This window comes from Saimiri boliviensis, chromosome 13 (assembly GCF_048565385.1).
Source record: "Saimiri boliviensis isolate mSaiBol1 chromosome 13, mSaiBol1.pri, whole genome shotgun sequence".
NCBI lineage: Eukaryota > Metazoa > Chordata > Mammalia > Primates > Cebidae > Saimiri > Saimiri boliviensis.
The window spans coordinates 15,225,756-15,242,998 of record NC_133461.1 but is presented as its reverse complement, the minus strand read 5'-3'; positions in this window follow the sequence as shown (position 1 = coordinate 15,242,998).

The following is a 17,243-nucleotide window of genomic DNA, read 5'->3' as shown; positions in this document are numbered from 1 at the left end:
AACAAATTTAATGGTTTGTGGGAGTGACAGATTCTATAATCACAGCATCCTTTAAAAAAAAAAAAAGACTTTATGTTTTAACGCAGTGTGTACATGCTTAGTCTCTCCCATTATTAGCATCTTCACCAGCGTGGTACATTCGTTATGACTGATGAACCTCCACTAACATGTCATTATCACCCATAGTTTATTTTAGGGGCCATGTAATGTAGTCCCTACATTACATTACATACATAGGGGCTATCTATGGTGTTGTATATTCTGGGGTTTTAGACAAATATGTAGTGATACATATCCAGCAGTACAGTATCAGACGAGCAGTTTCACACCTTAAAAATCCCCTGCACTCTGCCTGTTCATCCCTGCCAATCCACAACCCCTGGAAATCCCTGATCTGCTTACTGTCTCCATAATTTTGCCTTTTCCAGATTGTGATATAGAGGTCGTTGGAATAATACAGTATGCAGCCTTTCTGATTGACTTCTTTCACTTAGTAATATGTATTTATGTTTTCTCTCTGTCTTTTTATGGCTTGGTAGCTCATTTCTTGTTGGTACTGAATGATAATCCGTTGTCTAGATATATCACAGTTTATTTATCCAATCACTAGAAACAACTTTGTTGTTTAATTGACAACTTTGTTGTTTCTAGTTTGGGCAATTATGAATAAAGCTGCTGTGAACATTTGTGTGCAGGTTTCTTCAATTCCGTTGAGTAAATGCCAATGAGCATGATTGCTCGATCATATTTTTAGTTTTCTAAGAAACTGCCAGACTGTCTTGCAAAGTGACAGTACAATATGGCATTCTCATCAGCAGTGAATGAGAGTTCCTGTTACAAACATTTCTGCCAGCATTTCATGTTGTTAGTGTGTTATCACATTCGTTTAGTTCAAAGTATTTTTTAATATCTCTTGAGTTCTCTTCTTTGATTCATTTATTATTTAGAGGTGTGTTTTGCATTCTTTAAGTACTTCTGGATTTTTCAGCTGTCTTTCTGTTACTGATTTCTAGTTTAATTCCATAGAGGTCTGAGAGCAGATAGTGGATGATTTCTATTGTTTCATATTTGTTAAGTTGTGTTTTATGGCCCACAATGTGGTGGGCCATAAACTTGGTCAATGTTTAATGTGAGCTTGAGAAGAATGTGTAATCTGTTCTTGTTGGATGAAGTAGTCAACAGATGTCAATTGTATTTAGTTAATTGATGGTGCTGAGCTCAACTATGTTGAACTGCTCACTCATTTTCTGCCTGCAGAATTGGTCTATTTCTGATAAAGAAGTGCTGCAATCTCCAATTATACTAGTGAATTTATTTTTTTTTCTGTCAGTTCTATCAGTGTTTGCCTGAAGTATTTTGGAGTTCAGTTATTAGGTGCATACATGTAAGGATTGCTAGAACTTCTTGAATGGTTCTCAGTGTCTTTAATCACCTCATTGATGCACTGCTACTCTCTTGAGGGATCCAGCAGTTCAAGAAAATTGTTTAACATGCAGACCACTATATTAGTTTACAAGCTAAGATTAAATATAGCTGAAAAGAATTTTGGCTTTAGGGTAATTCCTTATATTTGTAAATGTATGCTAAATCATAACATTATTGATTTTCTGGTGAGGCACAATGAGAAGTAAGCTGTTGGTGTTTATTCTGTCTGTAGCTGTAAAATTATGTTGCTTGGATTATCCTAGTGTTTTATAGATTCTTGTGGCAAATTCTACCAAGCAAAAATAGAAAAGCTTGACTTTGTTAATGATACAGAGATTTCAAGAAGACATATGAATGCCTGGGTCACTGATAAGACTGAAGGTGAAAATATATCATTATTCTATTTCAATAATATTTTAACAGTGTTTTGGTTGAGTTCTTTACAAAATTGTCAAATATAAAAGGAGTGATTTTTTTCTCTAACTATGCAAACTTTAAAAATTTGTTTCTGAAGTATTGTCAATGCATAGACATTTCTCTAGCTTTATCTCCACTCATATCAAATATCTGATGTTTCTCAATATTCAGTACATTTTTTCCAAACAATCCACATTTTAAATGGCCTTTTTCTGGTTAATACTAAGGAGGTTTTCTTTTCAGTAATATTAAAATTTGAATTTTGGGGTTTCTAGCTACCTCTCTCTCTGGCATTTGCCATGCTCCATGGTTTGTCCATAAAATGTGGCAGGATGCCTGGCTGTGCCCTTTTTGCCTTTAGTGCTTAATTTAAACTGTTTTTAATTTCATGACACCATGAACTCCCTTCATGCATACTTGCATCCTCAAAGAGACCACACAATCTGAGTATCCCTCCTGATACAGGCATCAGATAATACATTTAACTAAATGGTTCTTTAACTCTTCTTTACAGGTAAAATTACTGAGGTGCTATCTCAAGGTTCAGTGGATTCATTGACTAAGCTGATTCTCATGAATGCCGAAGGAAACTGGGATAGTCCATTTGAGAAGTACAACACTAGGGATATGCCTTTTAAAATCAGCAGGGTGAGAATTCTGCACTATCAAAGGTAATTTTAGGAACTGTCATATTGCCTTTAACACCTGCAAGAAGCTTAACTTCAAGAACTTTGACTGGCCATGACCCTTTGGTAGTTTAGCACCTGGACTTCCCTCCAAACCTTGAGACTTTTTTTTCTCTTTCCCTTTATCTCTTTCTGATGTCTCAATAAAGGTGACTACATTACTTCCAGGCCTCAGGTCCTGCTCTCTATATCTCATCTATACTGGGTACTATCTATACCACAAATCTGAGTGTATAGCCCTTGGCTTCCCAAAACTTGTGAGATAAAGTTCAAACTCTGTGGTATGATGTGTGAGGCTCTTCATGATCTAGATCATGCCTGTTTCTCTATCTTCATTTCCCTTTGTACCTTCATGCTCTTTCTTTCTGCCAGTGTCCCCTTCAAGATACCTTTTTTTTTTTCTTTTTTTTCTTTTTTTGAGACGAAGTTTCACTGTTGTTACCCAGGCTGGAGTGCAATGGTGCGATCTCGGCTCACCGCAACCTCCGCCTCCTGGGTTCAGGCAATTCTCCTGCCTCAGCCTCCTGAGTAGCTGTGATTACAGGCACAAGCCACCATGCCCAGCTAATTTTTTGTATTTTTAGTAGAGACGGGGTTTCACCATGTTGACCAGGATGGTCTCGATCTCTGGACCTCGTGATCCACCCGCCTCGGCCTCCCAAAGTGCTGGGATTACAGGCGCGAGCCACCTCGCCCGGCCCAAGATACCTTTCTTGACAATGTACCTCCTCAAGCTGTCTCCTCCTCTAAGCTGTCACAGTGACCCCTGCCGGTCTCCCTGGTGGCATGGCAGTCATTGAATCAGGTGTCTTTTTTTTTTTCTTGCTTTGCTTGTTGCTGTTTGAGTGTAGAGAATGCTACAAGTGTCTAGCATACACATATGCTCAATAACTACTGAACCAATGAATTATATTGTCTTCTTTTAGTAATAAAGATATTAAACAAGCACACATTTTTGCTTAAAACCAAGTGAGCAAAAACACATACACAGGACAGACACAGCATTTAGCCAAGTACAATTTTAAATATATTATTTGCACAAGGCCCTTTATCTTTTATAAATCTTATTTATTTACTTTTTTTGTTTAACTCTAGAAATGTTTTGACGTGCTCAAAAGTAGACAGAATATGTTAATTAAGGAGACAGAATATGTTAATTATGATTTAATTCTTAATCATTTATCATCAGTTAAATCTTTCAGTCCAATGTGAGCCTGAATCTTCAGTTTCTCAAGAAATGTATTTCTTTCTTGCTTTATTTTGAAATAAACTGTCATATTTTCTCCTGGCAAGATATTTCTCTTCTTGAAATTTCTTTTAATAAGATGTATGTTAAGATGCCGCTGAAAACTTGCTCATAGTGTTTATACTCCTGAAATTCATCTCCCTTAACAGGAAGTCTGAAGGTGGGCAGAGGCCAGGGATGATGTGGGATGTGGGTGAAACTTCCAGACCAGCTCTCTCTACTTCTGTTTCGTCATTTTTAGAACATTCCCTACTTCTTCATGGTCTTAAGATAGGTCAGGCATTAAGCCCACAATGCAGACAAGAAGTTAAAAAAACAAAAGGGGTGGTGCAAAAGTCTTTTCTACCTGAGGTTCTACAATTTTACGCATAAAGGGAAACTTTTTCTATATTTCACTGGCCAGAATTGTTTTACGCTATAAGGAGGTGAATAATTATATCTTCCATTCTAGCATCTACAGTAGAGAAAAGCAATTTAAAGTAGTTGTAATGGGTAGTAAGAGCACCAACCTATGTGCTTCCTCAAAGAGCACACGTTTTGATTTGATGTTAATTCTTTCATTTTAATTCTAATTAGTACATTTATTCCTAAATAAAATAAAACGTCTATACAAATGCATATTTACTAAATAATTCAGTTAACATAAAAGACCACAAATGGACCCTTTTCTATTGCAAGACTAGAGTTTTGGGGGTTTGGAGGTGAGGAGAGGAATTCCCTAGACCAGGAGTTGGCAAACTATGGACCAGGGTCAAATCTAGCCCACCACCTATTTTTATACATACAATTTTATTGAAACAACCAGGTTCATATTGTCTATGGTTGCCTTCATCCCACAACAGCAGAGCTAAGCACAGATTGGGGGTTCTTCATCGAAAAATTTGAAATCTGAAATGCTCCAAAGTCTGAAACTCTTTGAATACCATCATGATGCACAATTTACCAGGATTTTAGCTTTTGCTCTGGGTCACAAGGGTTTTCAGTTGAGGAGTGATGTGACTTGGCTTATGTTTTAGCAGAGTCCCTCAGGCCACTGTACTGAGAATAACCACAAGGAGGATAAGAGCAGAAACAGGGCATCTGGGGCTAGGATGATAGCAGTGAAGGAAGCACAGGTTAGATTTTGGTTACATTTTACAAATGGGGCAGATATAATTTGCTAATGGGTCAGATAACGTGGTGTGACAGAAAGACAGGAGTCAAGGTTAACTCCATTAACTCCAGGGCTTTCGACAGCTGGAAGGATGGCATCCCTGTCAACTGAGTTGGGGAAGAAAATAAAAGACTTGGAAGGGACTAGGGGAGCCCAGCGTTACAAGTTAGACTGGAGGTTTCTTCTGTAAGTTCAGATGCAGATGTTGAGTAGGCAGCAAAATGGAATATTGACCTACTGAGGTGAGCTCCAGGTCAGAGGTGCAAATTTGGGCGTCCTATTTAAATTCCTCACTAAATGAAATTATAGCAGAGAAAAGAAATCTTTTTCCTTAATCTTCCCAAGTTCTCTGGCTGGGGCCCTAATAAATTAGAGTCACACAAGACAATTAGCAAGAGAAAACCAAACAGAAACGTATTAACATGTACGTCCCACATACACATGGGAGAACTCAGTGATGAGTAACTCAAGCAGGTGGTTAGAATTGGTGGTGTATTTACCTAATTTACTAGGGGAAAGGGAGGGTAAGGAAGGGCACTTAGGGAAAAAGAAATGACTTTTCGGAAAGATAAATGAATCCTTCAGAGTAGAATAGATGGCAGATATAAAAGTCAAATGACTGGCTGGCTGGGTGTGTGCGAAGCTCTCATCTTTAAGAACATAAAGCTTGTTCCCAAGGAATGAACTGAAGACAACTGAGTTCTTCTGAGGTCTTTTGGAAGGCTCTGCTTTTAGGTAGTTAAGATATTTCAGGAACTCAAGTGCCTTCAGCTCAAAATAATTCTTAAGCCAAGGTGGCATATTTGGGAGTGGTATATCCTGGTTCCCTTCAAGATCACCAAGAGAAAGGAAGGTAAAGATGGAGCCCTGGGAGCCCCAGTGTTTGGAGATTGAGGTAATGAATATGAACCAGTAAAGGGGCTACTCCAGGGTTCTAGAGACCAAGGAAGAAAGCATTACCACGGGCAGAAACTGGCCAACTCTGTTGATTATGTCCAATATTCAATTCTTGTGCTTCAACTTAATGGTTAACTGTTGTCTTTATAGAACAAAGGAAAATCTGTGCAAATGATGTTTCAGGAATCTACTTTTAAAATGACCTCTGCAAAGGAAATATTCACCAAAATTCCAGTGCTTCCCTATGTTGGAAAGGGGCTGAATACGATCAGCATGCTTCCAGATGAAAACACTGATTTGAAAAAGGTAATGAGTGTTCAAAGCATGCATTGAATCAGAGTAAAGGCTTTCAGAAGCCTTTTAGGAAAAAAAAACTTTGAAAATTTGCTTTGATGAGTGTTTCCTTGACATATTTGGCTGCATTCAGTGGGATGATTTTCCATTTTAATGGCTACATTCAGTGGGATGGTTTCTATGTGTTGAACACCTTTTAGAAAATACTCTTATCTCAGAAAGGACTCAGGTTGGCACCAAACCAGGTCAGAGTTCAAGGTCCTGCTTTACAATTTAGAAACTTGTCTTTTGTTAGCTTGTCCTTCCTATGAAAAACAATGTCAGTACTTCTCAATGAGGATTATTGCAGGATAAAGGAGATGGCCTATATGAGGCATTTGTTTCAATGTGAGCATGGCATTGATTAATATTTGTAGTCTTCACTCCAGACTTGCCCAGTAGTTCTGAGTTTTCCCTTCAGAAAGCAGGCAAATGGGCCGGGCGCGGTGGCTCAAGCCTGTAATCCCAGCACTTTGGGAGGCCGAGGCGGGTAGATAACGAGGTCAAGGGATCGAGACCATCCTGGTCAACATGGTGAAACCCCGTCTCTACTAAAAATTAAAAAAAAAACTAGCTGGGCATGGTGGCGCGTGCCTGTAATCCGAGCTACTCAGGAGGCTGAGGCAGGAGAATTGCCTGAACCCAGGAGGCGGAGGTTGCGGTGAGCCGAGATCGCGCCATTGCACTCCAGCCTGGGTAACAAGACCGAAACTCCGTCTCAAAAAAAAAAAAAAAAAAAAGAAAGCAGGCATATGGAGAAGAGCTGCTGTGACTCTATGCGTCACCTAGGGATCATGTTAAAATGTGGATTCTAGTTTAGCAGGACTGGGATGGAGCCTGAAATGCCGCATTTCCGCCAAGCTTCCAGGTGTTGCTGAAGCTGCAGGCCCATGGAGCACTCTGAGTAGCAAGGTTGTAGAGAGTCAGTGAAGACTTACAGCAGGACAGTAATTGGCTTTTTAAGAAAGCTAATTCTTATGGCTGCAACAAACAGATTAGAAGGAGAGAGACTGGAGACAGATCAGAAAGCAAGCTGCTGTGGCATTTCAAGTAAGACATGACCAGCGCCTGAATGAAGACAGCAGCAACAAAGGCAGAGGAAATGCTGAGAGGTCTTGGAAGTCAAAGGAACAGAAAAATGGTGATGGATTCATTGGAAGGGAGTCTGGGTGAAAGAAGAGACAAGTCTGAGATGTCCTACGTCAACATGCTTTCGTGAAGATAATACAACCAACTTTAAGAGGACAGTCATTGTCTTACAAATATACTCCAGGTTGTAAGTTTCTGCCTCAGGGAAAAGGTTTGGCAAAGTTTCTGGGATCCAGGGATCAAGGTATTGAAATAAAAGTCATCACCTACCTGAATGGTTTAGCACTAATGTGCTGTCTTCCATATGTGTGCTGTTCAATGTGGTAGCCACTGGCCACCTTTGACGATATACATTTACATTAACAAAAATTAAATTGACAAAACAGGCCTTTCCTGCACTACCCACATTTCAAGTGCTCAGTAGCCACATTTGGCTCGTGGCTACCACATGAGACAGCACAGCTGGAGGATGTTAACATCATAGAAGCAAGTCCCACTGGACAACACTGATCTAGATTGTCAAATCACCAACTTCCTTGTTTGAGGTGGAAAAAGAACTTTCTTCTGAAAGATTCATAGAATAGACAACAGCAGACAAGATGTATGCAAGAGACGTGGAAGTTTTCCTTCCTAGATTTAAACCGGAGGAAACTTGGAACACAGAGGCTGTCCGTCATGGTCTGGGCATGGTCGATGCCTTTGCACAGGGCAAAGCAGACTTCTGAGGAACGTCATCTAAGAAGGATCTGCACCTGTCCAAGGTCATTCACAAGTCCTTTGTGGAGGTCAATGAGGAAGGCACTGAAGCTTCTACCACCTACATGCTAGTTTGCCAGGGCTTAAGAATCCTCCCCAGACTCTGTACCAAGTATCCCTTCCTCTTCTTTATCCAGCACAGCAAAACCAATGGTATTCTCTTCTGTGGCCGGTTTTCCTCTCCCTAAGGACATAGGTAGTCATTGGATAGAGTCCTTCTCCTTTCTCTAACTGACCTAATTTTCCTCTACACTTTACAATATGCCTGAAGCCCAAAGTGACATTATTATTATAGTGGTGGAAAAGGAGATAGTAGGAACCTGATTTTAAAATTCCTTGTTCAGAATGCTTGTGTGTGTGTGTTTGCATATTACATTTTTTTCTCGGCCCTGAACTTGACAGCCTCCAAAGATACTGTGGTGACTTTGACAGTCATATTTCTAAATATCTGTCAAAATGACTCTCCTTAAAATGAGGTGTCTCCCCATTCTCACAACTTCCCCACATTCCAACCCTCAGAGCTAAGTCCTGTGTCTTTCCTTTGTGCAAGGCGTCACCCACATGTTCAGCTGTGCTATTCTTCTTCCATACACAAGAAGATAGATGTAAATTTTCCTTCTGCTCTGCACAATAGTATTGACATAGGGATCCATTTTTAAGGGAGAATAGACAGTAAAATAAAGATGGAGGAGGAGGTGTGGTGAGCAGGACTCAGATTCTCAGAAGCGCCCTCTATTCCAGAATGTTACCAACTCTTCAGAAGCCATCACAGAGGGCGAGAGAGCAGTTAACTCAGACCAGTAAGAATTCAGTCCAATTCCCTGGGTGTTTTTGTTTTAATCATAGTTTGCATTCATAGGAATCAGTGGGTCACAACCTCTTCAAATGTGCCAGTATCCTGTTTCGCTGAAAATTTACAATTGCTATAAGGAGGCAGAGGTGATTATATATGTTCTATTCATGGTAATGTAGTTTAAGACAGCTTCATGGGTACATATCACATGTCTTTCTATTTTATTTCAAATATTTACTGAAAGGACAGGTAAGCTGTCTGCAGCCATTTATGTTACAGGCTTGAAATGCAACCTCTGTGTTCAGTGATAAAGGAACACACCGATGAGTTAGATTGAAGAGAGAGATTGGTACTGTTTTCAAGAGGACAGCTATAAAGACTATATTCCCTCAACCCTCTTGCAGTCATAAGGTTGCTGGGCACACCCTAATTTCATGACACAACTCATATTTTCATTCCATAGCTGGTTCACTTTTCCCTTTTTACCCAAGCCAGTGAATTAACTGCAGGGAGGAAATGGGACTGAAGCGTACAAGGAAACATCGACATTGTTTGTTGACAAACAGGAAAGAGGAAGTATCAGAGGTGGCCAGGTTCATCACTCTCATTATTCTCCCTTCTCTACCCAACACTTGGACTTGGAAAAAAGAATCCTAGGTGGGAAAAATCAGCTCTTGTGATTCTTTCACTGCAGAGAGAGCTTCTGAGTGTTACAGACAGAAGCAATGGGCTGGCGCCCTGTTCTTTGTGGAAAGGCATGCCTACTTGTGCAGCCTTGCAGGAAGCCCAGTTAACTGGGTTAGTAGTTGGGAGCTGGGAGTGTAAATAGAGTAGCCTCCTACCATTTATGTGGGACAGTGTTTTTTAGATGGTTTATGGGTTGAGTTGAGTATATTCAGAGCATATCAATACTGAATTATAAATGTGAATGATATTGGTTTGCTCTGTTATAGATCTGTAATACAATCATACTTTAGCCCTGTAAATCACAATACATAAAAGGTAACAATATGCATATTGCTCCAAGAGGGACTTGTACAATTATATGTTTGTCAAATTGCCTTCTAAGAATTATCACTCAATATTTTGTTTATGTCTTGTAAGGCCTGAAATCCCATGTGCTGCCTTGACATCTGTGGGCTTCTCCGTGTCTCAGAGGCCTGGCCATGCTGTCCACTGCTCTTGTCAGATGTGTCTGCCCTATTTGCCCACTGAGCAGGAAGGCTCCTCGCCCTTCTAAGTTCCCCTGGCAGCCAGTCAGCGGTACCCCACCTGGGTCTCAACCTGACTCACTTCCCGGCCAGCCTGGAAAATTATTCAGACAAGCCTGTCACATTCGGAGGAGCCAGGAATCACCTCTTTCACTTGTTACTGCAAAGCCTGCCTTCCAGAGCCCCTGCTGGTTCACTCTGTTCCCAAATGCAGTTCTCCTGTGACCCTGCATGGCATGCAGTGTCCCCCTTCCCTGGGCTGTGAGCAGATATGACTAATAAACTGCAGCCAACTTCATCTGTCCCTGTCTCATGCCATGTGTCTGGTTATCTCCTGCCATTTAGTGGGGGAGAGCTCGCCTTCACCAACAAGGTGAATATGAGATGATCAAAACAACTACACTGCCGGGCGCGGTGGCTCAAGCCTGTAATCCCAGCACTATGGGAGGCTGAGGTGGGTGGATCACGAGGTCAAGAGATCGAGACCAACCTGGTCAACATGGTGAAACCCCATCTCTACTAAAAATACAAAAAATTAGCTGGGCTAATGGTGGCGCGTGCCTGTAATCCCAGCTACTCAGGAGGCTGAGGCAGGAGAATTGCCTGAACCCAGGAGGCGGAGGTTGCGGTGAGCCGAGATCGCGCCATTGCACTCCAGCCTGGGTAACAAGAGCGAAACTCCGTCTCAAAAAAAACAAAAACAAAAACAAAAAAAAACAAAAAAACAACTACACTTCAGCAAAAGGTCCAGCCTCCCAAATAATGATTCCACGTCTATTATGAAATTGCACTAAAAGACATTTATGCTGAGCAGTTTTCTTGTAAGTGTTCACAAAATGAATTCCATTTAGAATTTAATTCTAGGAAATAGTTGATCTCACCTATCTATAGATCTATTCACAGGTGTTTACTGGATACCCACTTTGCATTTGGGCATTTTACATAGATTATTTAATCCTCAGGAATAATAAACCCATGAGTAATCTAAGACTTAGAAGTTAAGTAGCTTGAACATGTTCTTGTAGTTAGTAGAACCTGAATCCCGTATCTGATAATGCCAAAGCCTGGATTATCTTTAAGAAGCCAAACTGCTACTTCAGCTCCTACCAGAGGGCAGCTGTCAGCACAGTGCAGGAGGAGCAGGCACCAGAAAACTGTCTCCCTTTAATATGAAGTCTCAGTTCTCTGGGGCTGTTTTCTTATCTTAAAAGTGGGGCTTGGAAACCCAGCACCAGAAACACATTATCCTGGACCCAGGGATGAGGTTCCTGAAACAGTGAGCTAAGGTCGGGTTCAGCTGGGCTATGTGAACTCTGCAAGGGTTACCGCCCCTCCGGGAGTCGGAGATGGAAGTCCTTGGAGCCTTCCTCTTTGTAGGCATGAATAAGTGGTAACGAACCTTAAAGCTCTCTCATCCCTATTCCTTAAGTAAAGGCTGGAGGACCACCGTTGCAAAGGAGGGGTCCAAAGCCAGGGATGGTTTGGGGACTGAGAGGAAAGAGGCTGTGCTTGCAGGAGGTACCCCTAAAAGGAGCTGATGCCCACCTGCATGCGACAGATGGCTGTTCCTTTCCTGACCTGCAGCTTCTGGGCTAAAGGAGATGGAAGGGGCAGAGGACTGGACGGAGGCTTCCAGTCTAGTGGATTTGCTGATCCTGATCTGACACTCACAGGTCAGATCATGGACCATGCACACCTGTTCGGCACATCTAGTGGCTATTGGTGAAAGAAGCATCAAATTCATTTTCTACCCATACTGGTGTTGCCTCCAGAAGGAGTTCACTGTTCCTAGTTGCTTCTGACAAAGGATACGATGCTTTTTCAGTCTCTTACATAATATCCTTGAAATGGAGGGTTCTGCAAAGGGTTAGGAAAAGAGAGACAGATTCAGTAGCTGCCTTTCAGATTTAATGACCAGTTCAACTTGTAGCTCTATTCATTACTGTGTCAGTCCCATTTATTGTCTGTCAGCTCTAAATCTACCTTTGCAGACTGACTTTGTGATACCGAACTTGAATCTTAAAACAAAAAATGGACTAGCTAGCCCAGTGTTAGGCTTTGCCGATAGAGGGAGCTGGAGAGACACTCTAAAGAGATAGCAGTAGACATGCACTTTGTAGATTTTGGTCTTCCTAGAATTTCTTATTCAGGGTAAGCGGCCAGCAGCCCACTTGGTCATCTGTAGCCACATCGTCAGGCCATGCTTTCTCCACACAATGGCCATGTCCATATTTGGTCAAGATGCAACTTTTAGCAAGTGTATCCTTACCAGGCATCTGCTTCTACAGACCAGCTTCTGGCAGCCCACTCCCACCAGCAAGGACAGATGGCTTCTGTGAATCAGCTTTGACCCTCTGGCAAGTTTCACTGCCACTGCAGACTGCATGTTTCTGTGGCAGCGGGAGCTCCAAAGAGCTCTGAATCTCAGTCCTGGGGCATTCAGTTATTTCCGTTTCCTCAGGTGGGTGTAATAAAATATCAGACTGAGTAGTTTAAACACCAGACATTTCCATGGTGGCACCTGCCTGTAATCCCAGCTACTTAGGAGGCTGAGGCAGGAGAATTGCCTGAGCCCAGGAGGCGGAGGTTGTGGTGAGCCGAGATCGCGCCATTGCACTCCAGCCTGGGTAACAAGAGCGAAACTCCGTCTCACAAAAAAAAAAAAAAAAAAAAAAAAACATAAACGCCAGACATTTCTCAGAGTTTTGGAGGCTGGCAAGTCTTAGATCAGGGTGCCAGCAGATTTGATTTCTGGTAAGGACTCTCTTCCCGGCTTGCAGAAGGCCACCTTCTAGCTGTGTCCTCACATGGCAGAGAAGCAATCTCTTTCTTCCTCTTCTTATAAAATCACTAATCCCATTCTGAGGGACCCACCCCCTTGACTTTATTTTACCCTAATTATCTCCCAAAGGCCCTTTCTCCAAACACCATCATATCGGGGGTTAGGGCTTTCACATAATTATTTTTGGGGGACACAATTCAGTCCATAGCCTATATCCCCTCTAAGTTTCTGGCTCTTTCATTTCTACTCACCCAACCATGAGGTAGCAATTTCTTTTTAGTACCTTCTATTTCTGCTCCCATTAGAGTATTTAAAAATAAAAAAACTCCTATTATTAGTTGACAATTCTTTATACAAACTCTCCCTTGTTCAAATATTGATGTAGTATCTGTTTGCAGTGTGAATGCTGGCTGGGGTAACAGAATATGCTTCTTACACACTATCAGGAAAGGCTGTGGGAGACAGTTGAAGCATGAAGTGCAGGTCTACCAATCCCATCCTGGCTTGAGTTAATACGGATATTAGAAAAATTACTCCATGAAAAACTGAAAATTCTGAGATTAATGCTGCCCCAGATAGGACACTAGGACAATTGGTATGAACTGGCACTGTCTCAGGTAAACCATTCATGGCCACTGTACTGCGATGCCATATTCCTAGAGGATATCAGTTGTTTTACTTCCCATTCAATTTTCCTATCTGCAGTACAACCAATCATAAACCCTTGAAAAGAAAAGATGCATTCAAATGCCAAAGAATTCCTCCCTAATTGACATCCAATTCCTTACCCTTTAATACTTTCTGTTATCAGCCTTGAAATTAATGGAGAGAATGACGATGCATTGATGAGGCACTAATGGCAGTTACAAGGCAATGTCTTATCAGGAGATGTTTTTTCTCATAACTTCACTGCAATACAAAACCAGGCATACTGCTAATGTAATGATCTTCAAATTTAATTCTGTTGGGTTCTCCATACCCTTGGTCAGCAGATGCTCTAATAGCACTAATGTGAGTTGCCAGGCAATGCCAGAGCAGGAGATTTTTTTTCTCTCTCATAACTTCATTAAAATACAAAACCAGGAATACCAATTAATGTAATGTCTTTCAAATTTAATTCTACTGGGTTCTTTATATCTTTGGTTAGCAGGTGCTCTACAATACTTATTTTTCATTGCTTGCCTTTGTTTTGGTAATAATCTAGACATTTTAGTATAAGCATTGTCTTAGTATGTGTGTGTTGCTATAAAGGAATACCTGAGGATGGGTTCTTTATAAAGAAAAGATGCTTATTTGGCCTAGAGTTCTCTAGGATGTACAAAAAGTGTGGTGTCAGCATGAGCGTGGCTTCTGGTTGGGGCTTCTGTGCCCTCATGGGAAAGAAGGTCAAAAGGGATGTGGACGTACGCAAAGAGAAACCAAATAGGAGAACAAATCTCATTTTATAACAATCCATTCTCGGGGGAAGTAATCTGCTCTGAGAGAACTAACTCTTCCTCACCAGAATGAGAACTTACTCAGTATCAGGAGAAGCACAGGAAGCCTTCTCTGAGGGATCCATTCCCGTAACGCAAAAACATCTCAATAGGTCCAACACCAACACTCCAGGGATTAAAGTTCAATGTGAGTTTTGCTGGGGACAAACAAACCATATCCAAATGACAGGCAGAATATTTTGGATGACTTAGATACCCATGTTATAACTCAGTACTCTAATTGAATTTAGTATTGTGTGGGTACCAAGCAGTACTAATTTGACTGCGGAATGTTAATGAAAAGGGACAGAAGTAGAACCTATATAATGATTCATTAACTCAAAGAGCTGGCCAAATAATATTCAAGAAGTTTTGTAATTGTTTGAATAGAGAGAAGTGATGAGAGTACTGGCAAGATAATGTATCTGAGTAAGTAGAATATATCCAACGGAAAGGCACACTGGGCTCAAAAGAATTAGCATTAACACAGTCAGAACAAATTGCAAATTAAAAATAGGAATTTACCTTCAGCAAAACAGCATTGCAGATCAAAACAAGGAGACTCCATTTAGTCATTTAGCCCAACTTCTCCAAGAGAGTGAAAACTCTATTCCTTAAATGATGTCAACAATCAGATTAACTTTGTTGACATCTATTCACTGTAATTAAACATCTCTTCTATCACTGAATATGTGGAACACTCTTCAGTTATATTATAACAATATTATAATATTACTGCAGAGTCTGGCAGAAAAAGTAGGGCTCTGGGAGTGTGGCCATACTGACTCTGGTCTCACTTCTTCCATGAATTCTTCATGCGACTCTGGGCAAATCACACAAACTACCTCTATTTCACCATCCTTCTCTGTAAACATAGCAGCAAAAATATGATTCTTTCTAATGCTTACATTTTTCTCTGTTTCTCTAAAATTGAATGATCAGAAACAAGTGTGGTTTTTTGTTTTTACCTCCTACTTTCTCAAAACCATGAAAGCTTTCTGGAAATCTTATGAGAAAATTGAAAGGTGCAGCAGGGCATGTAAGGAGTGGCTGTTGCTGGTGAATATGGTCAGTCACTGAGTGGAAACATTTTTAAGGCCCACGAGCCTCTTTAAGGTGGAGTATTTGTTCATTGAACAATAAGAAGCACAGAAATCTCAAAACATGCTAGGAAGTTTCAACTATATCTAGACTCTATTTCCTTCTTGACAAGCAGAAGTCTAATTTGAAGACACTAGTAGGTCAACCTGAGACTAGCCTAGGAGTGGGCCCTTTCTGAGGGCCACAAAGTCAGGAGCCAAAGAAGTCAGACAAAACTAGGTCAAGGTTGAGTCGGAAGTTGAGAACCAGCAGATACTCCCCAGTACTGACTGAAGAGATGAAAAGTAGGTATAAGGCAAGAAGACAGAAGATGAAGCTGAGTACAGTTTCTGAGACACTGAATGATATAGTCTGGAACCTTCTTATCAGGTACCTGTCACCTTCCTAGTGGGCCAGGGGACAGGCTTCATGAGTGGGGAGCCTATTCAGGTTGTCTGAAATTAGATTCTAGTTACCTAGAAGGATGGGTCCCTCTTTAGGGCCCAATATTTAAATTGTCCATACTCAGAAAACAAATACAATTAATTCTCATGAATATAGACTAGCAGATAGATTTCACACTTGGAAAACAGACAGGTTTCACATTTCGTTGCATTATTCCAAAAATTCTTTTCCTTCTTTCTTGGATTCATCTTTGATACTTCCCACTCCCTCTTCCTTTCATGACCCAAGGAGTGATGCCTACTCTATATCCTAGAAATCCCTCCTCTCCATTTCTCTTGCCTCTGCCTCATTTCAGCTTTCCTCATCTCTCACCCATGCCGTGTCCCCCCAATACCTCACTGCATTCAATGGTAGCCTCCTACAATATCTTCCATGACGCAGCCAGAGAGATCTTTATAAAATACAAATATGACTAAGTTTCTCACAGCTTAAAATCTTTTAGTGATTCCCTATAGTCCACAAGGGAATGAAGAAACTCCCCCAAGGGTTCAAATGGCCCTTCATGAGCTGGCCCTGTAGGCACAACAGAGGGTTTCCTATGGTGCCTCATTCCAACTGTCTGTGCCACTGCAGGCACGAAATAGTCACAGTTCTCCAACATCATCATAGTGCCATCTCATGCCTCTCTGCACTGGCAGGCACTATTTTTCCCAGCTGAGATAACTTGTGTTTACAATGAAAGTCTCAGTGACCAAATTATGTCCTTGATAAACAACTTTGGAACAACTAAGCAGTGGGAATGAGGTAAAAAGTATTCATCATATTTTAACTTGTTGAGAGAGTCTTAAGGTTAAGTGCAATAACCCAAGTACAGAAAGACAAATACTGCATGTTCTCACTTACAGGTGGAAGCTAAAAAACGTGGATCTCATGAAGATAGAAAGTAGACTGGAGCTTTCCAGATGTGAGGAAGGGTAGAGGGAAGGGAGTGTTGAAGAGAGATTGATTAATGGGTAAAAATATACAGTCTCATAGAAGCTAAGATCTAGTGTCTAATAGATCAGTAGGGGGAAAATAGCTTACAATAATCTATTGTATGTTTCAAAATTAGAAGAGAGTAATTTGAGGGATTCTGCATAAAGAAAAGACAAATATTTAAGGTGTTGGAAGCCCCAATAACACTGATTTCATATTTGCGAATTATATGAATGCACTAAATGATGTACCCTAAAACTATGTTGGCTATTATCTATTAATAAAAAAATAAAAATCTGGCTATCACTCTCCCCACCTCCAATCATCTGAAACCTTTCTGCTTCCCATGACTGCTCTAAAATGGCAAATAGGGTTTTCACATTCATTTCTGTAATTTGTGAGTGCCCCAAAGTCTAATTCTTATCCCAAGACGTCTACATAGATGTGGTGTTCATATATATTTACGTATATATATGTGTGTGTGTGTATATATATATATACGTATGTGTGTGTATATATA